Below are 24,156 nucleotides of genomic sequence, written 5' to 3'. Positions count from 1 at the left end.
CACCATTTATCTGAATATCACAGTTATATTTGTATGATTTGTTTTCACCATATGTTAGATATGCACTTGCAACCGTCACGTGCTGTAATGTCAAGATTCAGTAAACTGCTCTTGCAGCTAGTACCTTGGAAAATCAATTGATTTCGTTATGATAAGCACACATGGGACCTGTTCAAATGCCGACTGCTCAAAGAAGGCATATGTCATTTACGACTATTGGAAGAGATGTTGTTTGTCATCCATCGACTAAGTATCGAATGTCCAGAAAATATCAGCAAACTAAAGGCGGTCAGCGTTCAGATCCCTAATCGAACTATCAAGCGCCCGTTTGGCATCCCTGGAGCACAACTATGACGATTACCTTAGTGTCAAGTTGGACGCCACTGGAATCTGAGGGCATGGAGAAAGGTTCAATTGTCCACGTAAGTCGAAATCTCTTGCTCATAACTGATGGCCCAACTCGTCTTTGGCTTACATGACTGTAAACGTGACCTTATGACGATTAGGCCAAATCAGAGTGGGCAATGGTACATCTCTGACATCCAAGACAGAGTTTAGATGACCATCTTCTACCTTGATCCTTCAGGAATCCAGATCTCGATCCCAGGCATGTTTGGGGACATTACGGATTGCAGAAAACATTAGTGAGATACCCCAGTCCAAATGTTTGATGTAATGGAGCAAACCCTCCATTAAACAAGAAGAGTAATTATGATAAATAGCGAGGTTTCTCCACCATGAGCACAGCCCTTCTGGAGAAAAAGGGAGAGAAAGTTATAGGTCGGTTTGACAGTCAAACTGTGCCAAGATCGCCCAAACCCTTACTGCTGCATATTATCTTCAACTGTAAAACAATAACATACCTGTATTGCCTTATTTTCCAAGTACAACATGTTTATACGCAAGACCCAAAATTAAATAAAATAGACACTAAGAGATAATGAAAGACCAGAGATGCATGGAACACAATTCAGTGGATTGCTGTTTGAACTCATAAACTAATCTGAAAAAGTGAGTCTCTAGTTAGGATATATAAGTAGAAAGATAGAGTCAATGATTACGCGGTTCATGGTTTCATTACACTTTTGCACTTGATGTCACCTTTCATGATTAGTTTTAATCCACCCTATAAAGAAATACCAGGATAAGTTGAAAATAAGTAAACCCATATCTTTTGCCCAACTGGATGATAATCCTATTGTCGGGAAACTACCATCAGTTGAGAAAGGAGCAAACTCTGATTATTTGATCTCGAATGCATGTGATACTCACCTTAAATTTACAAAAATGTGGGGGAAATGTGTTCTTTCTTAATTAGGCTGGGCAAATATATACTTGTAAAACACTCACTTAAGACACTTAAAATACCAAGTAGAGATGATTTCAGTTAAGAATTATTCACATCATCTTATCAACCGACTCATTTATAACATATGTTATATTTGGCATTACACTTTGGTGGTAAAGTGCAAATTCTAGTACTATTTTTGTGTTGGGTCCCATCCGGGATTCGAACTCACACCCTAAGAGTCAGGCACCTAATCGCCAGCACAGAACCGACTCATTGTTATTTAAATTAAATTAACTGAGAATATTTGTGTTCGTCTTGTCAATGTGAAATTGAAACATTAAGGTTCGTTTTGGGAGTGTAAACAGGTTTTTTTAACAATCACCATCAAGCTTACTTGTGCCTTCTAAAATATCCATAATTTGAAATTTGACCTTCATTATGATTCTATTTGGTCTGGAGGAAAATGCATACTGATAATATGTTTGGCCAACTGTAGTTTTTATGGCAAGGTTTTGTTTATATATGTAACGTTTTGAAAACAACCCAGAATAAATCACTTGAAACATAATATCCACAACAGGTATTTCATTGAAAGAAATAATGGGTGTTTATAAAAGCCAACAAGTAAAGGGTAATGGGTACAATAATTCTCCGCAGCTTAAGTCTCTGTTTTGAAGTGCATATATTTAACGTTCTCGTGGTTTCGTGAAGAATGCGAGTGAATCAGTCTCTATGCCAGTGTAGCTTTGAGCCCACAACATCATATGATTTACGTAACAATTGCCTTTTCAACTTTTCCTGATCTGGGTCAAGTGCTACCCTGGCTGCATGTCTGGTTCGGTCGGTAACAGGGACTCATAAATAAAATATTCACTACAAAAAATGATTGATGCTTGGATAAGTTCTCTTGCTATGGTTAATGAAACATGTGAGGTGTTACCTTTCACCCATGTGTATACAAGAATGTGTTGAAACGCCACAAACATGTGTGACTACCTGAGCATTTCTCTTAGCATCAGCACAACGAGTCAGTCCACCTCATCCAGTCATCTGAATGTAGAAACAGTGGTGAATACCTGGGCATACCGCTTGTGTAGTAATAAGGTAGAACATGCACACCTACATGTCCATAGCTGCCTTGAGTCACATACAGCTAAACGCCCCATTCTACACACTGATATATACACTACTTGTCACCATACCTTATCATAGATGCCTTGATTCCTTTATAACTGAACGCCTCATTCTCCAAACTGATACACTGCTTGTCAACATATACCTTATCACAGTTGCCTTGATTCATATATAGCTAAACGCCTCATTCTACACACTGAGATATACACCGCATGTCACCATACCTTATCATAACTGCCTGGTACGATGAAAGTACCAAAGCGTGCGCGCACACGGAGGCACGCACAAACACAGAGTATGTCAACACTCTGCGTATCAACCTCACAGTGAACTCACGTAACCCGGAAGATCAAATATGCATTTGTTAGAAATTAAAGACCGCACTAATCATTCAGCAGACGAAAGTGCTGACCTGGTCGAACAACCTGTCCTCATTCCATCAGCTAACTGACCATTGATCACATGGTCAGCACATGGAGTCACTTGGCTGACTTCTTTGCTGTACTTCACAACAATTCGATCAACTCTTTGCCAGTTATTTTACTTTCTGTCTGAGACTTCGTTTTTCCTTTATACATTACGTTAGTAGTTGAAATGTATGGCAGCATATTATACACCGAAACGTCGTCGTAAACTGGAGTCAGGGACGACATCTCGGACTAGTGACAAACTAACTATGAAATTCCAGAATTTAGAACCTACACGAAACATTAACATGAGAGTTGTGTCTGCTATTCTGTTACACAGAGATCGGCGGGTTATGGAGGTTGTGCACAAAAAACTATCTATCAAAACGAACAATGTGGCTTATAACCGCCCATCTTATGTCAGTACAACGGATCCACGTGGATATCTTCCACGGATGATCACAGTGTATTGTGGATATGTTACACCCGTAAATACAGCTCCTAAAACGTTGCCGCCATTTCAAATGGTAGCATCTTCCGCAAGAGACATTTGACGGATAATCTGAAACTACATACCTTACACATTATCCTGTGCTTAGGAGTGTCTTCACAGTGGCCTGAAGTACGTCTTGTAGTGGTATCCGGACTGCCACACATAAGCCATCGATCTACATATGAACAAGGCAACATAGATTAAGTTGGGGACAGACACACACATTCTTAACAATAACAGACTGACAGACACTCGGGCTATCAGTGAAGTCCTTGAGAAGTGTCTCAAGTTTCTGGTATTATCGACCAGGTTGTGTAAGATCACCTAACTGGAAGACGATTGTGATGAGGTGTGGGACTATGGGCTACATTACATGTTGGGAAGTCGCTCTCGGCTGGATGTTGTCACATTAACTACACACCGGCTCACACAAGTCCTAATGCAGATATACAGATACCTAACTTGAAGCACAAATTACCTTCAAGGGCATTTGTACATAAACATAGATTCTCTGATATAAGGAAGATATCGGTACGTCTTGTTACTCAGAGTGAACGTATGACCACACCTCTCCTGCACATTGTAAGATTAACTCATACTGTTTGACAGTGCAACTAGACGAGGTAAATATTAATTCTCACGACACAATCTGAGTAGACACACGTTAACCATGGCAAAGATGGCCAATTGATATTTTACAGCTTAGGACAGAAATGTCCATTGTGTGTCTTCATAAACCCTAAGCAAATGACTACGATTTATACGTCTACCAACTCGTCTCTGTAGAAGGTGTGTGTGTGTGTGGTGGTGTGTGTGTATGTGTGTGTGTGTGCGGGGGGGGGGGGGAGGGGGGATGGTGGTTGATAGGCTAAGTGACGTTGTATAAATACCGTTTATCAATGGTGTTTCAAGTAACATCATCACCACACCTTCAGCTTCCCAGACTTCCGGCACGTGTTATCACTAGATTTTCTTGTTTTTCGGAGTACAAAACTGAAATAGATTCGCAGCATGACTGTCTCTGATAGATGCATCTACCTTGGTGAAATGGGCACGCTGCACTCAAACTTGGGAACTATTTCTCGACAATTGGGTTTCTGTGCCTATATTGTTTGGTAACAGCAGAAAGTAGGAACCACTTCCGCTGACAGCACAGTGATTGGTTTACCAGCAGGCTAGGCCGAGATCATGGCATCGAGCTGCATGAAAGCAGCATTGTATTTAACATTTATCATTTAAACTTGTTCTGATTAAGTGTGTTATGTTTTGTACCATGGGCGATAAACCACAGTAAATACATTGCAAGATCAAAATGTCGCCTGTGCTGTAGTGTTTGCTATTTGCGTTGTTGAATGAAGGTTGTCAAAATTTGTCCCTGTCCAAGACGCATACAGCGGTGAATGTGACAACGGACTAGGCTTTTTTTTCATGATAGAGAAGGCCTCGGCATGTAAATAACGTTTATCGGTATGAGCTAACACGAAGCTAGCCACGTCTGTAAATGGTGTTGGGATTCCATGTAACATGGGTAGGGTCGCACCGTGTATTAATGATTCAGCATCAACAGACTGCATCTATCTTCACACCCTTGTAAAGGTATGATAAACGTCCTGCTTATTCATTGATAAAGTTATTTTTCAACATGACTTTGAATGCCTTACGTTTAACATCATATTTCCTGACACACCATCCAAAGAAATAGATATTGTTTATGAAAATGCCATTTTTGTAATTCCCAGATATAGCTAACGAGTTCCATTATCTGTTTAAATGTTTTTCGATAATATATGACATGCCTATGTTAAAGACTATTACTGTAAATGGCGAAACCCTTGATCACCTGTAAGTACTCTTTTAGAAAATTTCTATCAAGTTTTTACACTGATTGTAATAGAAACCGTTAAAATATAACATGTTTATTTACTCAACTTATCACATGTTACATATTAAATATTCACATTGTAAAATATTCCTGTACTACCGAAGGCGAGTTGTTGAAATAAAGAAAGTAAATTGTTTCTTATATTTCTCTTTTAGACATATATATCTATACATGGGTGATATATAATAGACAGAATTTACTCTTAAAGAGTATTACATATACATATATACATACATATTTACATATACATACATATATATGTATATATTGAGTGATATATATTACCAAATAAGAAGTCCTACCTGATCAAACAATATCTCATATCTCAGTGATAGATGTCTCAACCAGTCACCATCCCGATTCAACATGCGACTCCAAGTAGCTATTGACTTCACTACCGCTGCTGTGGTTGCAGATTGAAAGCAATCATCATCAACACTGGCAGTGAGGGTGAAAAGCGCCTTCTCACATACACGACTACACGCCTTCTGATGGAGCAACGCTTCGCAGAATATACGCCATACTGAAATAAAGAATATTGGATTTATCTAGGTACAAATATATTGTACGTTTTGTCCACACTCCAGTGTTGACTGTATGTTGCCATGGCGATTGATATTATTCACATCATATGTTTAATAATGGTTACTTAAATGATATGTAGGATATATGAAATCTTATTCTAAACCATATAGTCCATGTAGATGTGACATTCCCAGAAATATCATAATTGTTATATAGTAGTGCACCCCGTGATGCGTCCACTGGCATAGTTAGTACTGCTTGACAAGTATTAGATGAGCCACGACCTGACAAATGGCCCCAGTTTGCATATATGAGAATGCCCTCCATTTGAAACAAGAGGAAAACAGGTTGTCGTCTAAATATTGAAAAGTTCAATTTTCTAGTGCGAATCGTGATGATGGTGTCTTGCTGAACTAAATCGCTCCACGAGACACGTGTTAAACAGTAGGCGGTATTGTTTTCACGCCACGGTCAGCATGTATTGCACGTGTTCAATCGCCAATCTACCTGTAGCAACCAAATGTATTCGTCCACATTAATTGCCCTCCCCCACTCACCTCACAAACCGCGCAGGCCCATTATCTAACACTTGTCCAGCAGTCGTAGCCATCAGATAGTTTGGGCCATGTTTTGCATGACATGATAGCTAAACAAATTCCACATCATCAGTTGTCAGTATATAGGTGGTTGTTTAGTCTATACTAGACAACTAACACATACCAAATCAGTAGTTGTCAGTGAATAGATGGTTGTTAGTCTGGTAGACAACTAAACAAATACCACTCGGGTAGTTCTAAGTGTACAGGTGGTTGTTTAGTCTGTGGGAAAAAAAACAAATGCCACTCCAGTAGTTGTAAGTGTACGGGCGGTTGTTCAGTCTGTAGGAGACAACAAAACAAAAAAAACACATCGGCAATGGTCCGTGTACAGTTAGGTGTTCAGTCGCTGGGAGACAACTAGACAAATGCCGCATCAGTAATGGCCAGTGTACAGGTGGTTGGTTAGCCTGTGGTAGGCGAAAAAACCCCCCAAATACCACATCAGTAATGGCCAGTGTACAAATGGTTGTTTAGTCTGTAGTTGGCAATAAAACAAATACCACATCAGTAATGGCCAGTGTACAAATGGTTGTTCAGTCTGTGGTTGGCAATAAAACAAATACCGCATCAGTAATGGCCAGTGTACAGGTGGTTGGTTAGCCTGTGGTAGGCAAAAAAAACCCAAATACCACATCAGTAATGGCCAGTGTACAGGTGGTTGTTCAGTCTGTGGGAGACATTATGCTGAAATCAGGCAAGATCGGACATTGATATAACACAACAGCAAATGCTGTTACAAATGTTTTTAGTAGAGCGTTTTACACAACATCCAGTGGTTGACGTTACATCAGAGGAACTAAGAAACTGCGTCACTGCATTTCTGCAGAATTATAGTGTTAAAAGAAGTTATTTGTTCACTCTAACTAGCAAACTCTTTTATCTGAGAAAGGTGCAACCAGATGGCAACACTTCAGTTACGATGATGCAGGTTATTGTCAGCAGTACTGGAGTGGGAGGCAACGACAACACGCACAGGCCATAGCAAGCTGATCTGTAGTCACCAAGTTATACGCTGTTTACAAACATATAGGCAAATGTGCCCTCTGGGTGGATGACTGTATTGAGTCAGGTTTCAAGAACAGATCCCTGAGCCTCAAGGTTGGTGTAAATACTGTCGCACATGTGTGGGTGTATGTAAGTAACGTTGAAGACGAACCGCTCTTGTGGTGGAGGTAGGTCGTCCTTCAGGAAACATATGCTAACTATCAGTTGTTCCTTCTATAAACAGTAAAATGAAGTTCGGTTTCTTCAAGTTCACACAGAATACAGAACGCGTTAGGGACGTTTTGTAGCAACATAATACAAAGTGAGATAAGTACCTTGGGTTTATCCTCTTGAGAGTGAACTCTGGGGGTTCGGGGGAAAAGGCTGGAACACACGGGGCATTTCTACTGAGAAAAACACCGGGACACTAGACACATATCCTCATGGGCTAAACACAATACAGTCGATATATCCCTTTTGGGAAACAGCGGATCATCACTGATATATCCCTTCAGAGAATACTACAACAAAGCGGATATATTCTCTTGGTGGAAATGCCGGAGACCACATCAGGGATATACAATCTTGGAAGAAACACCGGAGTACATCTATCAAACAAACATCGGGATCCTAGGTATATGCAGCTTGTATATCAACACTTACCCATCAAAGGATATGTGCCTTGAGGCAAACACCGTATCCACGGGGAAGTTCCGCCTTCATAGACCTACCGGAATACCAGAGATATATAATCTGATGTGACACATTGGAACATAGGAGAAATATCATCTGAAGTGACACAACATAACACTGGGGAGAAATATTATCTGAAGTATCACACCAGAACACCGGGGCAAAATATCATCTGAAGTGATACATTGGAACACTTGGGGAAATAAATTCTGAAGTGGCACACGGAACATAAGGGAAATATCATCTGAAGTGCAAAACGGGACACCAGGGGAAAGATTATCTGAAGTGACACACGTGCACCAGGACATGAGGTAAAACATTATCTGAAGTGACACATTAAACTCTGGGGGAAAATATTCATTTGCGAGAAACGCTGGTAAACTAGGAGTATTTCTCTCGAGATACCCTTGAGAGAACATTCTGGTCAGGGCCACTCTTGTTTTTTGAGAAAACGGTCGTGACGGAAAACATGGCAGCGTATGTACAATCATTGTCTTGTTCTGTTTTATAGTTGCCGGTGGTGGTACGAATCAATAGGCAAGAATGCCTTTCCATTTTAGTTCAATCGATCAAGGAAGTTCATAATAGAAAAACGGTAAATTTGTGAAAACCATAATGCTAACATGTCTTGGATGCTACTGGCATAATGAATAAAAGACAGTTGGGAAATTCCTCATTACTTCTGTATCTACCATTCTATTCATCTGCTGTATCATTGATTTACTGTGTAGTTTGTAAACATTATTGCTTAACTTCTGAGAAAAATATTGTCGAAATTGTGCGTATAAGGTCATGCTCGGGAATGCCAGGGAGCTATTTGAACTGTATTATGAACCACTGGCCTAACATTACTAAAGGAATCTGTCTGTCTACGCCGTTGAGAATCGTGACGCAGCACACTCATACGTATACACACACCCGGGGGGAGAGCAAGAACATTGGTTCCCTTAGTGGTTAAAGTTAGTCCAGTCTCCGTTATCTTACTACATACATTACTCTCGGAAAAAGGTAAAGTGTCAATCAATTAGTAGTCGAAAGATACAACGGATCAAAGTTAACACTGGACCGTGTGAAAACGAGTAGACCTACTGATATCGTTTGCATTAAGTATCGTGATTTCATATTAGGCGATGTTATAAGAGCATTGTGACATGGAAAGGTCTTGTGTTGATATAATCCTGTAATGGTCTTCCGAAAGCATGCCTAAGAAAACGTAACTGGCATGTTATGTTTGCCCTTAAACCAGGCGGAAGGAAGGAGAATCAAATCACATGCTTTACGAACTAAGAGAAGGCAAAATCAATTCTTTAGCGTATACTTAAAATAGTGCATGATTGCTATTTTACACATTGCGTTATTTTCTGGTTAAATATACATCAGCGTTCCACACTTGTTCCACCCCTACTCGCCTCCATCCTGGGCTTGCTTTATGGGAGCAGGTCTACTTTACTGCAAGATGGGTTACTGATGTCACCCACTCGGCACGTAAACACACTAGAATGAGACAGTAATAGTGTAGCCTTTTGGAAATTGCATCGACGAAGCACAGTCTTCAGACATGTGTATTTGTATATGACCCAGCCGCCTGTTTTCGGATGCATCGGATTGATGCGAATACATGTCGTTCCTGCTTATCGGTTATTTGCTGTCTCAGACGTGACATTTGGTTTCTCTTAAGCATATTAAATAATCGAATATGAACTGTATTATCAAATTTCGTACTTAATGTTCTAGTTCTTTATTCATTTAAAACACCCTGTTCCGTTAGCGTTGGGGGGAAAACATTACCTAATTATCTAGCATGTACGGTTTTCAAAACATATGCAGGTCAAATGGATTATAACTCTTGAATCTATTCTTCTACATGGGTTGTCAATAAAGGAAAGTAGTAAGTTAACTCTAAGAATTGCCAAGTGGCGAAGAAAAGGCCTGATAGCTATGAAAATATACCTACCTCATTGTTGTGACATATCCTCAACACAACACAAGCCCATCAGAGAATCTCGGTTACAGAGCTCATGACAATGCATATCCTTTCTATCCCGTGACCTTCAGCACGGGACTTTCACCTGGATTGCACATATCGTGCAAGCTGTCCACCATGAATATTTATAAAACGTATACCATCTTGTGCACGGAACTGGGTCTCTCCCATTCAAATTCTGGGTCATGCAAAACGACCATAAAATGTATAATAATTACACTCAAAATAGCTCGGTAATAAAATTAAGAAAGTGAACGTTTTGTAATCCCACTGGCTCTTTTGGAGTTGTATCTGCTCTTTCTATCGGGAAAGAGCCGTGAGCCCTGCATGTGTGAATACGAGATACGACTACCTACACTGACTGGCTGTGCTGTACTTGAGATACGCTCGGCTCATTCGGGATCATGGAATACCACTTTAATCTCCTTTGTGGAAGCTAGTCTGTAAGCATACACGGTTCTAATGCTTATCCCGTGGAGGACTTTCTTCACCATCTGGAGCATTAACTATGAGAACATTTGGAATTCTTAGGATGTAATTATTTTACTCATTTTACGCACGTCCTTGATTAAATACAATAAAACGTGAAAACTTCAACCTTTGAAATTTATGACAAAAAGGGACATGTTTGAGAGTGAGTCTTATCAACATTCAATAATTTGAGTGATTCTTGTCACGACCCTTGGGGATACAAAGTGTCCGTTCTGAGGAGACTGAACGCCAGGTATACCTTGTTGATCTCAATGATTATGGATTCATACAAATATTTACACAAGCAGAAGTCTTTGCGACGTTTCAAAGCTCATTTGAATGATTTGAGAACCTGTATGCTCAGCTAGGTATCTGCCTAGCTACTTACAGATATTAATTATACATGCATTACGGTGTACGTACTACATGTCTGTGTTGTACAAACGTTCTAAATGCTGAAAACCGTAGTTGTTTGGTTTTGACGCGCTATGTTATAACCTGAAAGAGTGCCATCAAGCGTCATTGCTCAGGGTATGTGAATTGGGCTGGTGGATAAAGCGGTCGTCACACTGACGGCCTCGGCCAATCAATGTCTCGTATTGAATAAACATGAGGCAAGTCGGAACTTAAAATATGCGTGTTTGGATATAAAAAATGGAGAAGATTCAAATATAATCGCACTACTCTTTATAATGAAAGTGTTCTGAGATGACAGCTACTCTGTAAAACCTTGTATGGACATTAGGTTGGCGTGAAGGAGTCTGTGAAGGGGAGACATCGGTATGGCAGGCAAGTGAGTTACGTCCCTGCATCAAACACATGGTATGTCGCGCAAAGTTGCTACCACCGCTGAGATTTGTGCTGATTACCAATTAACAGAGACTGAGATTATACATGTCTTTATCGGACAATGTTTCATCTGGCCTGTCATGACATAGATTAAGAAAATATAATACAAGGACAATCTGTGTGAGACACACCCTGGGTACTGACTTCGTGTATATATATAATATAGATTAGAACACTTGGCATCGGTCGGACATGTTACCTGTGCTGTACTCTAGAGGATCATTTGTAGGCATAGTGTGGGCAAGCTACAATAACATGAATGTAAGACTGATGTTATGGTTAGGTTTTGTAAGAAAGATTGTCAGCGAATCAGGTGGATGAAGGGAGCTAGTTAGCAGCTCTGTTAGTTCCGCCGTGCAGCCAAGTCGATATCACCCCAGGGCACATGGGCAAACAGGAGTGCTGACATCAGGAGCCGTGGGATCACACCTTACCCGTCCTGTCTCTTCTCACTGGGGAATTATTTATGCACCAGCTGTCTCATGGGTACAGGAATAGTGGGAACAGAGTTTGTATGCAGTGGAATAATATAACATGCAGTTGAATGACTTGCTAAATACCATTCATGTGGTAAAGTTGACAGTGGGTTGAAACTGTGACGCATTTAGTCTTTATATATTGTAGAAACATATGTAACAGGCAACCATTCAAAGCTATTCAACTGTTAACGGTAAACGTTAAGATAATGTAAAATACATTTGCACCAAACTACGTTAAAGCTGTGAAGACGTATGACAGCATCAGGCCACAACACAGAATATCGGTCGTAATAAGAAAAGCATGACGTTATTGCAACGTAAAATTGCTAAAAGACTGATGTTATGATTAGTTTTGTAAGAAGGATTATCAGCAAACCAGGTGGATGGAGTGAGCTAGCTGGCAGCACTGTTAGTCCAAATTTGTTTTGTAGTGCACTATAGAGCTCCATAACATTCAGAGATATAAGAGAGATATTGCAAATGTATGCTATCGAAAAGATTAATCAAGGAAGGACGCTGTTGCGATTTGCAAAAGTGAATTAATAAGATAATGGATGTTTATAAAATTCAAATGAGTTGGTTGTCCCTTTACAATCTCCTAAACAAATAACGCTCAAATTCTGAGAGGATATTGGATTTATTAATTATCCGTCTCGACAACGGTCAGAAAAACAACACTTCTATTCTTGATTTATTGATATTTATAACAAAACCTAATGGCAATAGATACAATTGATTTCCATAACTAGGATGCGAATTCTACTGAGAACGCATTATGTAAAAAATCTGACTTCTTCAAAGCAAAGACACAAATCAGATTTGAAGGTAAGACATATCGGACCATAACCAGGCATATCCATGGACACCAGTTGCAGTAACTTGAGGATCCGGTTCTCTTTACATATGAATCAGAATTTGGCAAGGCAATTTGACGAAGAGATTCAATTTAGACTTCCCGTCTATTGTCATGCAATAGCGCTCATAAAGTCAGTCATCTACCACCTACATATCGACCGGTTGCTAGTAATATATGAATGAGGACGCTTCCATGGTTTCATATTCGGATTTATACGTTAGGATTCAGACTTACAAAACACTCACCATCAGACTAGAGGGATCACATCAACTTTCTTGATTTCGACCTTATCTGCATCAGTAGCAATATTATCGTCAGCCTTCAATGATAACGTTTTACAACTTTTGTCCTAAAGTCAAGCCTGCTCATTTCACTCTGTACTAGAGGTAGTTTTACGGGGGTTACAATATTGAAAACTTTATTTTGGCTTTCATCACGTTGGGAGACAAATGTATGACGACATTTGACCCTCTGATATCACAAATGATATCCTATGCATTGCCCTTTTCAACTTTAGATATGTTCAGATTCCTCTTTAACAAAAGACAATTAACTAGCTATCACTATATATCTTTACTATTAGGTGATGATTCACGAACACATACATCTCCAGACAGTATGTCAAATTTCCATAAAGGTATGGGTCTAAAGTCAGGGCTCTCAATTTTCCCTGGTGAGCTGCCTCTACCAATAACGTGTTTGTAAATCGTTTCGGTTTTTCACTTCAACGTAATAGCAGTAAGTTCTATTCTAGGCAGCTACTATGAATTACTAGTCTAGCAGTGGAAAACAATCAGACTTCAAAGTCATTCATGCCGTGTTATTTTCACATTCGTTACCTGAAAAATTCATCTTGCAAATACCCATAGCTTATTCTACTTGCCACGCCACTGAAGATTCCTTTTTGATTATATCCTTCAGAAAAAGAGAAGAAAAATAAGATTGCAAGCTTCACTGAAAAATCCAACAGCGTTAGATACTAAGCCTCTGTGTGCCCGTGTTTGGAAATGTGTGGGTTTTTTTTAGAATATTGTCTGCGGGCATGCGAGTGCACTGTTTGACGTGATGACTCTCACACATCTGATTAATGTCGTACATAGCGTCCCAGGTCCATACAGTGTTCATTTGCAATCTGACACTCACTATTTCAGCCGTGGGCACAGAGGGATTTTCACCACCCCCTGCAGTAGACCCACAGGAGTCATTCCATCGTCTTGTCCCCTGCTAGGTAATAGCCACATCGTCACTCACCTCTCTTTACATCCTTCTTTATGTCCATCAGTGGATTTCACAACGCGAGACGATTGAAAAGCCATAAAAATGATAAGCCCCCTCTGGTTTAGGAAGATAAACCTTCGTCCTTATAGGGTCTTGAAATTAGCCACATCTGATACGTAGAGTCGTAAAATAAAATATCTGGGTGAGAAAAACCGTGTGACTGCACCATTAATTTCACAGCAAATTGTGGGTGGAGATTGAAGGGTCTCCGTGAAGGGGGTGGGGGAGTGAGGAAAACAGCAGCAGTGTCTCGTCAGTTTGTCAGGGGTCGGGGGGTTATATATTAAAAGCCATAACCTCGCAAACTAAGGCATTCCCTAGTGTAGGCTTAGATTAACAAAGCACAGAAGGTTGTAGGGATGTTGGTATATCTGAATAGAACTCCGAAGTGGAGTCGACAGTGGAAATGGTTCGCATTATTGGTTTTCGCCCTAAAGGTTTCACTCAATTGTATTATGTTCCACTATAATTATACTCTGTTGGAAATAAAAAGCGGGGCCGGAGTGATGGTCGTAGCACTATCTTACAGTTGATTAGTTTCTTATCAAAACAGTGTCAGTAGGTGTTCCTTTATCCTTGACGTCAGAGTTTTGACATATGAGATCATCCATATAGCTGGAGAGAATGGGACGTCTACGTGAAGCATTCCTAACACAGTTTCACATATGTTAATCTGATACCGTAAGCAGCGTCAGACCATCTTATTCCAATCGTCGATTACCAACACGATATTACCGATAACTGTACATATAATACCTGGTCGTTATAGTGTAAAGACATCACTGAATGCGTAGATGCTCGCGTAGGTCTAAACAATGTGGGTGAGCGAGAATCATTCGCCATATGGCGATTGTTCGTGGCAATGATGTCAAGTGACCTTATGTAATACGGATGGCTAGTTTGTGGTAGGCGATATGGGTGTCTTGCGGTGCTGCCAGTGACACAGGTGTTAGTGTGGTGTGGTGTGATAACGACATCCTGTGAACGGTGTAAGTTGTACGTGACAAAAATGTCTCTTGTCAGTAGTGCGAGACATGGATGTCTTGTTTCAATTCATAAATGTCTAGTAACAACTTGCATGGCATTGGGGTCTTGTTGGAGTTGTACGAAATATATAGGTCTTGTTTAAACAGCGCGTAGCATTAAGGTCCCATTTCAGTTATATGATATATAGATATATTGTAACAAGATGGACATTTTGTTTTAATGATGCCATCAGTATCCAATAACATGTCAAATCCATTACCATTATTTGCACTCATGTGAAGTTACTCCCAGCTCAATCACCAAAGCTAGCTTTCTGCGGTTCTAGTTTGACGCATTCGACTCCGGAACTAGGTTATATGGAAGGCTGTGTTTACCCCTGTTATCTTAATGCTTAAACTCTCCTTTCGTCTGCATACAGAAGGTAATGTCAAAACACGATAACAAGTAATCCTACTCACCGTCACACACGTTCTTCACATACACACAGCACGACCTTGCTAATTAGGTTGGGGGGATCTGGGGCATGACAGCCCTCTTTATCTGTTCTTCCTCATATATAGCAGCAACTTCTATGGTTCGCAACATGATGGGAAATGTCGGTCTCTATTGAAACAAATACACTAGCAAAATGAAGGCAAACAATTAACCGAAGCCGTGAAAAACGAAGACTCTTCACCTGACAAGATTTGAATCGAAACAACAAAAATCCCACTGTAATAAATGAAGCACACGTCATCCAATGCCAGTCCCTCCAGATCAAATGTCGTATCAACCAACCCTTCAAGATGTCGCTCCTGCACAGGACCAAACAAGTACACTCATCTATTGCACAGATATCCGACTACAGAAATCATCGTGCAAGACTCTCCACCCATACAGACAGCGCCTGACGGGCATCCACAAGATGGATCCTTTACATGATACCTCTTAGGGCTTACTATCTTTGTGTACTTAAATGTAATCAATCCAAGATATATGATGTGTGACTTTGATACGTGCCACACGGTATGTTTTATCTTTGCGAAATGAGTTTTTGTATCAGCCCAATATTTGTCAATTACAACGCTGGTCATGAAAGAAGTTATTTGGTTATGCCTTAAAACACTAACGAATCTGAAATTAAACGGAAAATCCTAATCGTTGAAAATGTTTAATTGTCGCAGTTTTGCAGTGTCCACATCATGAAACAAACAGTTATATATCTGAACATAACCAACATAACATAGGTATATTGTATGTAATTTATCAATAAATTAACAACAAAAATCAGTATTCAGCATTGATGTTAGGGTACTCTCGGTATAGTATTGTACCCGCAATATTACTGCTCTGTAGAAGCCTCGTCAAACACAGGCAGAGTGACCGCCACTCTCAAAGATAAAAGACCAAATGTCTTTGATATTTGCTGAGGTGTCAACATCTACTGGTGAGATACATGCCTGGTGAACATTTGTTGTTGAGATAAATGTCTGGTGAACATTTGTTGGTGAGGTATATATCCTGTAAACATTTGTTGGTGAGATAAATGTCTGGTGAACATTTGTTGGTGAGGTATATATCCTGTAAACATTTGTTGGTGAGATAAATGTCTGGTGAACATTTGTTGGTGAGGTATATATCCTGTAAACATTTGTTGGTGAGATAAATGTCTGGTGAACATTTGTTGGTGAGGTATATATCCTGTAAACATTTCTTGGTGAGATAAATGTCTGTGAACATTTGTTGGTGAGATGGATGTCTTGTGAACATCTGTTGGTAAGATAGATGTCTGGAGAACCTTTATGTGTGACATGTTTGTCTTGTGAACATAGGTCGTGACACAGATGTGAACACTGGCCTTGGATTTTCTTTAATAAATGCAGTCTACCATTCGTCCTGTTACCCGTGTATGTCACGACTGTGCGGGTAATAAACGATGCCTTCAAAACTGGGAAAACTAGGTCTTCATTAGTGCGACATCATAGATTCAGGCAGCACACTTGCTCTGAAGCTAGGACGAGCTAAACTACTCGAACTGAATCTCTTTATGATGTACGCCGCCTGTCAACTCAATGACACGTTATCAGTTAGAAATGAAGAAATGCTTGCCTTTATTAGAATCCCTGAAAACGATCAAGTGGAAAAGCAAAATGTATGCGTTTTTGACACTTTTCATTGCTAACTCCCACGTGGTCGCCGATCTTGTTATACAAAGTGGCAAGAGCCATGTATTATCCTTGTTGAATGCTTGAGGTGACGTGCTTGCTGTGACCCTAACTTAACAGCTTGTGCTCCTCAGCTAAAATGATGCATCAGATAGCCCATGTTCAAAACCTGCAGGCGTTAGGTAAGAGGGAAGGCCATGCAGCTTAAGTGTGTTTGTTTATTTAGTAAATGCTAACTGTAGATTGCAGTAGGCCTGTCTGTCGACATGGCTCATTATCGACATCGGCTCGGTCATTCATCAGAATGGACGTTTATCAGCCGGTATACCAATACTCATGATAATAAAATAACATCATTTGGTATGGGGACTGGGTATTTCTTTAGAGCTACAGCTACAGAACCAGATATTGTAATAACCCAAACTAGGAACCTAAATGTGGTTATAGGAATCAAAGATCTTATTATTTTTTTACCTTCCCATATTTTCGAGGCATACCAGACATCATCTGACTTTATGATGGAATATGTTGTGATTGGGGATGGCCTGATAACATCATTTGGTGTTTGTGAAGAGAAGGATAACTGATAATATCTTCTCGGAGTTGCAGAGGAGGGTCACTACATGTCCCGTCTGTATCTGTAAACTAGAATAAGTTGTACTCACTAAAATGGAGGCTTGATAGTAGTGATTCGGGGAGGTTTCGGTTTCGGGATCAAGTGATGACATCCTCCCAGAGTAGGCAAGCGTAGGGTAGTGGTCGTGGAGAGGTCGACATCCCCCCAGAGTAGATAGGCGCAGGGTAGTGTTCGTGAAGTGATGACATCCTGTCAGTGTAGGCAGGTGTAGAGTAGTGTTCGTGACGTAGTGATGACATAGTCTTAAAGCAGACAAGCGTAGGGTAGTGTTCGTGAAGTGATGACATCCTCTCAAAGTAGACAATCATAGGGTAGTGTTCGCACAGTGATGACAACCTCTCAATGTAGACAAGGGCAGGGTAGTCTTCATGGAGCGGTGAGGTCCTTTCAGAGTAGACAAACTTGGAGTTGTGTTCATGAAGTGATAGACATCCTCTCAGAGTAGGCAGGTGTAGGGTAGGGTTCTTGAAGTGATGAAATCCTCTCAAAGCAGGAGGACGTAGGGTAGTGTCCGTGAAGTGATGACACCCTCTCAGAGTAGGCAGGTGTATGGTAGTGTTGGTGAAGTGAGGTGACGACATCTTTTCAGATAAAACAAACGCCGGGTAGTGTCGCCGTGAAGTGGTGACATCCTTTCCGAGTAGACAAGCGTAGGGGGGTGTTCATGAAGTGATGATATCCTATCAGAGTAGAAAAGCACAGAGTGGTGTTCGTGGAGTGTTGACATCCTCTCAGAGTAGACAAGCATATGGCCATGTTCGTGGAGTGGTCGACATCCTCTCAAGGTAGACAAAGCGCAGGGTAGAAGTGATGACATCCTCACTAACTCACTAACTCACTAACTAACTCACGCACTGTAATTGGCGAGATTACGTACCGTCCATTCACAAGGGGGATAACAAATAAGCCTCTTCATACAGTAGTTCATTAAGCGACGAAGTCTCTAGGAATTTTAGTGGCGTCAAACTATCTTCTTCACATGTACTTCAGTCATTCAATGGCGAAGAAGCAGCGCACGTCTATTAGTTTGGGTTATGTATTTCGATTTTGGCACCAGGCCGGTGTGTACCATTAGAATACGTTATAATACCACTAGTGATTTCCGAGGCCTTGACCTATTTGCTACGCTATAGGGAAGAACTCTCGTATTTTCGTCCTCAAGCGATGTATTTAATAAATTCAAGAGAGTGCAAGAAGTGCGGGCCTGTTGGCCAGCGATATGTTAGGTTGCTTTAATAAGAACATTTAAATTTTATGAAGACTTCAGTGTAACATTAAGCAGACTGACAATAAAGAATTGATAGATGACCGTGCAATGTCGTTTTATGAAGATTAATATATATGTTTAAGAGTTTGGTAGGCATAAACATTAATCTATCTCTGAGAAAAGCAGCTATCTCATACTTGTATTCGGAACCTCACACAGGAGACGGCTCATATCATGATACCGTATCAGCTACAGTGTTTCAAGAAGTATTCAGTGGAATGCAGTGGAATGGAAATATTGAAAATTCACCATAATGAACGTTACTGGGTCGAGACAGAACCGTGACCAAGCACCAGACCCTAAGAAGACAGTCCCTTCTTCTCTCGCACAATTTGCGAACGTCGACAGCTCTAAATATGAAGTTCAGAAAAGATTTCTGAATTCCAATCATACTTTGCGTAAAGTCGTGAAAATAAACCACTCGATGGATTTCGGAAATGAAAATAAAATCTCCAAACTAACAGAAAGGATTAGAGACAACTCATCCTCTGTGGAATAAGTTCCCAAGTGACGGAAACGTATTTACTTGCTATTCAAAGCAGAGTTTCATCTGGGACAAGACTCCTTCAAGTCGCTGAGTAAATATCTGGAGATTGGCATGGCATATCGACACATATCGTAATTAGTGAGGGAGAGACAGGCATGGTAGAAACATTGATCATGTAGAGGAACAAGCTAAAGCTGTGATTAAACACACTGGAAGACATATTACCCAGCCATCAGACACGACGACCGCCGCTGAAGCACATGAACACTGAATGTCAGTCGAAGGTCAAGGTTGTGGATAATCGTCTCCACTAAATCCTCATTTGACGACTATGTTTGTGTGTATTGTCTGTGTGTGGTTCATGCGTATGGACGTGCTGGTTCCTATAACGGTCAGTTGTAACTTCTAAAGGGAGTCATACTTGACGGACACTGAGAAAGGACAAAGAGAAGGGGCGTGTACTTCTGGCTTGTACTAACCAAACAATGTCCTTGCATTTCATCAACAAGTCATTCATTTGAACAGACACGTCAATTCAAGTTCATACACACGGACGTGAAGCAAATGACAGATGGCACTACGTCCTATCAAACACCACGAATGTGTGCCGTTTATGACTGCCATGCCATTTATTGTAAGATCTGTATTGATGCATGCTTCTACTTCAGATGAAGTGATGTGAAAAGTGGGACACATGGGTCTCTGCTCAGGGCAATCGCCATACAACGTCTCTCAACATAGATATGCCCACAGGACACATGCACAAATACATGTTATCAGAATTAAACGCAATGTTTTCATTTAGTTATGGACTTTGTTCATCCAAACTTTAAACTGCCCGTTTCCTGCAGTGGCTGGCAAATAAAATACATCAGAACAGAAGTCTGAAGAATAAAATAATAATACAGGTGTTTATTTACTACCACGCATAGCAGACTCATAAAAAGTTCTATTACTACCTTGACAGGAATACACAAATATTCAAAAGAAAAAAGCAAACATTTGTGTGAAAACTGAGCAATAGAGTTATCTCTCTGCGAGAAAAAAATGCTTAAACTAACACGTTTTCAGCAATAAAAAAGAATGGGCAAGCCATCTCCGGGTCTAAATTTGAGGGATATTGATTAAATTCTGTATGTTCGTTACTTTACAGCGCAGAACCCGAACAGAATTCCCTTATCCACAAGAGAGAAGGGACTGCTCCCAGCGTCTCCTGATCTGCTGCTTATAGACGTATGGCTAGCCTGTCCTACAGTCGCTGAATCACTGATTATTTTCCCTGCTGAATCACTTATATTTTCCCTGCAACATGAGGCAAATCTCCATTTGAATTTAAATGGGTCTATTAGTTACTTTCAAAATTCTATACATTCAGAATGGACGGCATGCTCTGGATAAGGTCTAAAGCTATATACACATACAACGTTAAAGCTATATAAACATACAACGCCTAAAGCTATATACACATACAACGCCTGTTCAGGACCCACGTAATCAATTTATTTTTTGCATATCATTGTCTGGAGTTTCCTCAAAGGAATATTGATAAAGTTGAAATGTATCCATTTTTGAAGTTGAAAGAGCTTCAAATAATCCGTTTATAAGATTAGCATTAAACGATTGAACATAAGATTAGCAATTTTGTACTTATTAATGCGCACATATTGATAGCGTGTTCATATTTCATGTTGATGACAAGATTGCATAAAACCATAATAACACAATAGATATATCTTTGTATAAATTCGGGGCTTGCATCTAGATTTATAACTTCCACTGAATATAACAACTTGAAAAATGTTTTAGGATCTTTAAATCTGTGATTGGGTTAGGTAGTTCATTTGAAATAAAGAACAATGAATGGGAAAAATCATTTGCACTTTGTTTCTCTAAAATTAGCCAATTTTTCAGGTTTCTTCGAGAACTGATTTCTTGTGCGTCAACAAGTATGCTTCAGATGGGCATGCAAGACGCCATCAATTTCAGCCAGACATATTCGTTTGATGACAGATCACGTTTTCTGCAGTCGGACCAGCGAATAGTGAAACGTGATTCATTAGTCAAGACGACCTTTCTATATTGATGTCCTGTCCGCTGCAGTCGTGGTCGGTAGAAATTGAAAGGTCGACGTTCTGTCGTCAGGATTGGCTCCCACAAACGATAGGGAGATGGTACGTACAGATTATTGGTTTTGAAAACCAGTGTCGAATATGAGTGGTTCGAATCCATATGTGAATCCAATTTGTCATGAGAGTAGCTCGTGAGTGGTTGGACTGCTGATAACTGATGTCCCTGTGAGGGACGATCAAATGACGTTGCGACGTCCCTGAGGACTGTATGTGACATAGTATGTTTGAAGGTCCTTTCAGCAATATCGTGGCTGTATGACGTAGGTTACTGCCAGAAACTGGTTTCATTCATTGTACCCATATGTGGAACGTAGCCGTGCCTCCCCGTGACGATCAGAACCACGAGGCTAATCCAGCTCTACCGAAGACTGCCAAGAGTAGCAAATATATATCGGACAGAATTTCAGGCAAACCTCTCTCGTTACTTCTTGCAGAAAAAATACAATACCAATTCATTTCTTCAAACTCTTCCATGCGAATTTTCCTTTGCTCAGATACCCATGATTTTGTAAGTACAAAAAAATCTACGTGACAGTAACTTGGCGTAAATTTTATGAAAAAAACGTTTGAATTGTTTTACTTCGGCGCAGAGGTGCTGTTACGTTTTACAGTTACATTTGATCATATCTGCGTGAGCATTACACTGTGGTGGAACCAGTTACATACGAGCAAGTCTTCGATAAGTGCACGGCTCTAGCGGAGGGAAGGTATGAGGCCAAACACAAAAGGACAATGAAAAGAAATATAAAAGCGTGCATTGTGGCCTCATTACTAATAAACTCCTTTCGAATTTGACTTAGTTGTGAGATACATCGATGTACGGCCGTCACGGACACTGTAAGTAATCGGTGATCTGTAGGTAATCGAGTCTGTACCAGATAATCGAGATATCATCAGCATGAGCATCGGTGCCATCAATCTACACAATTGGGATACGATGACGTGTGCCAACCAAGTCAGCAAGCATGACTATCCAATCCCGTTAGTGGCCTCAGTAACAAGCATGGGTTACTGAAGATCAACTCTAACCCGGACCCTCAAGGGTGGGTTACTGAAGATCAACTCTAACCCGGACCCTCAAGGGTGGGTTACTGAAGATCAACCCTAACCCGGACCCTCAAGGGTGGGTTACTGAAGATCAACTCTAACCCGGACCCTCAAGGGTGGGTTTATGAGGAAATCGCAGAATATGGTGTTAATCGATCTTTCAAACTGATGCATAATCAGCTGCAGGTGGTTCTTTCTCCGATGTTATCCACTTCATGTACGCTATATTCTTACATGTACCGAGACATTTCATCAGTTGAATAGCGTAACCAATTCCGATGATCACATCTGAGGGACACGTATCTGCCAGTGCTTCCTGTACGGCGGCCCGAGGACTCATTTACGTCATATTAACCATCAGTAGTGCTGGTTATGCAGGTCAGAAAGGAATTATGTTACCCACATGTCAGTACTCAGCCAAGAGGCTTTGCAGACAATGAATGTCGCTGCATTATTTACTTTAATCTTCTATCCCTTGAACAAACTCAATTTCTAATGTCACTTAACCTCCGTCGACATTCATATCCACTCATCACTGCTGCTGTCATATAGGGGAGATTAGTTTAACCTTTCGCTGTAAGACGCCGCATGTAATTGTCCGTGTCGGTGTTGAAAGCATGCAGTTGACGATGTATGGTCTGTATGTATCCGTAATTAGATCGCCCGCTACAAGACCAGACCACAGACCCACCGAGAAATCAAATAAACCTGTTAATGCGTTCCATATTAATGCTTACGACTCTGTTTGAAATTATGCGTCTTAGTTTGATTTATAAGGCATTGTCGTGTGTCCATTTCAAGACTCCGAGTGACAAACTGACGTTTTTTCTGTGATATCTATACGTTTTAGATTCCGTAACACGATTAGAATATGGACACCTAACGCACTTCCTTCATAGAGAGAATGTAAATGTGGAGTTATTACTCAAACCTGCTTAACTCGACACCCTTGGAAATTATTCAGGTCGTACTAGTTTGTTCAGTCAACGCGTGCATGCGTGTGCATTCAGGTAGACTGGTTCATGGATTAAGCACCACATGCGACTATTAGTTTATATGATCACGGTCAAGGATACACAAATCACAAATCATATCTCTAACCCGTTGTTTCACAAATGCCTGATACATGCTATAAATGGGATAAATGCTGTGTTGTACAACGTTCATTCTGGATCAACAGATATGTAAATTAGTTGTTATCTGAAACATTATTATCATATGTCCTCTGTATTATCATTGTCTAGAGTGAGAACCCATGTGCTGGTACAGATGCAGCTCGGTTGAACTGTTACCGTTTGTTACACTAGGCTTTAGCAACCCCTTAGTTCTGTAACACACGCAGGTAGATGGAGCTGGGAAATGACATTTGATACTCTGCATTTACATTTCGTTATAAATGATTTATTTGCTATAAACAGTACAATAAAGCGCCTGTACGACAGCCAATGGATGTTTCGGTGCAACTCTTCTGCAGTCAGTGGGTGTTTGGTTGAGGATCTACATTAGTCAGTGGGTGTTTAGTTGCAGCTCTAT

General features: G+C 40.4%; 1 protein-coding gene across 1 annotated transcript in view; it reads right to left on the bottom strand.

Annotated features, from left to right (window-relative positions):
* LOC137265528 (alpha-1A adrenergic receptor-like) overlaps nucleotides 1-10,047 on the bottom strand; it is a 61,452-nt gene extending 51,405 nt beyond the window's left edge. The window contains exons 1-3 of the mRNA XM_067800944.1: nucleotides 9,963-10,047; nucleotides 5,510-5,730; nucleotides 3,409-3,500 (exon numbers count right to left, since the gene is read on the bottom strand). The gene's annotated coding sequence lies outside the window, so the exon portion shown is untranslated. The remainder of the gene's footprint in view (nucleotides 1-3,408; nucleotides 3,501-5,509; nucleotides 5,731-9,962) is intronic.
* Between the last annotated feature and the right edge of the window lie 14,109 nt (nucleotides 10,048-24,156).

Source organism: Haliotis asinina, chromosome 15 (assembly GCF_037392515.1).
Source record: "Haliotis asinina isolate JCU_RB_2024 chromosome 15, JCU_Hal_asi_v2, whole genome shotgun sequence".
NCBI lineage: Eukaryota > Metazoa > Mollusca > Gastropoda > Lepetellida > Haliotidae > Haliotis > Haliotis asinina.
The sequence above is the reverse complement of the archived record's forward strand: the minus strand, read 5'-3'. Positions and strand labels throughout refer to the sequence as shown.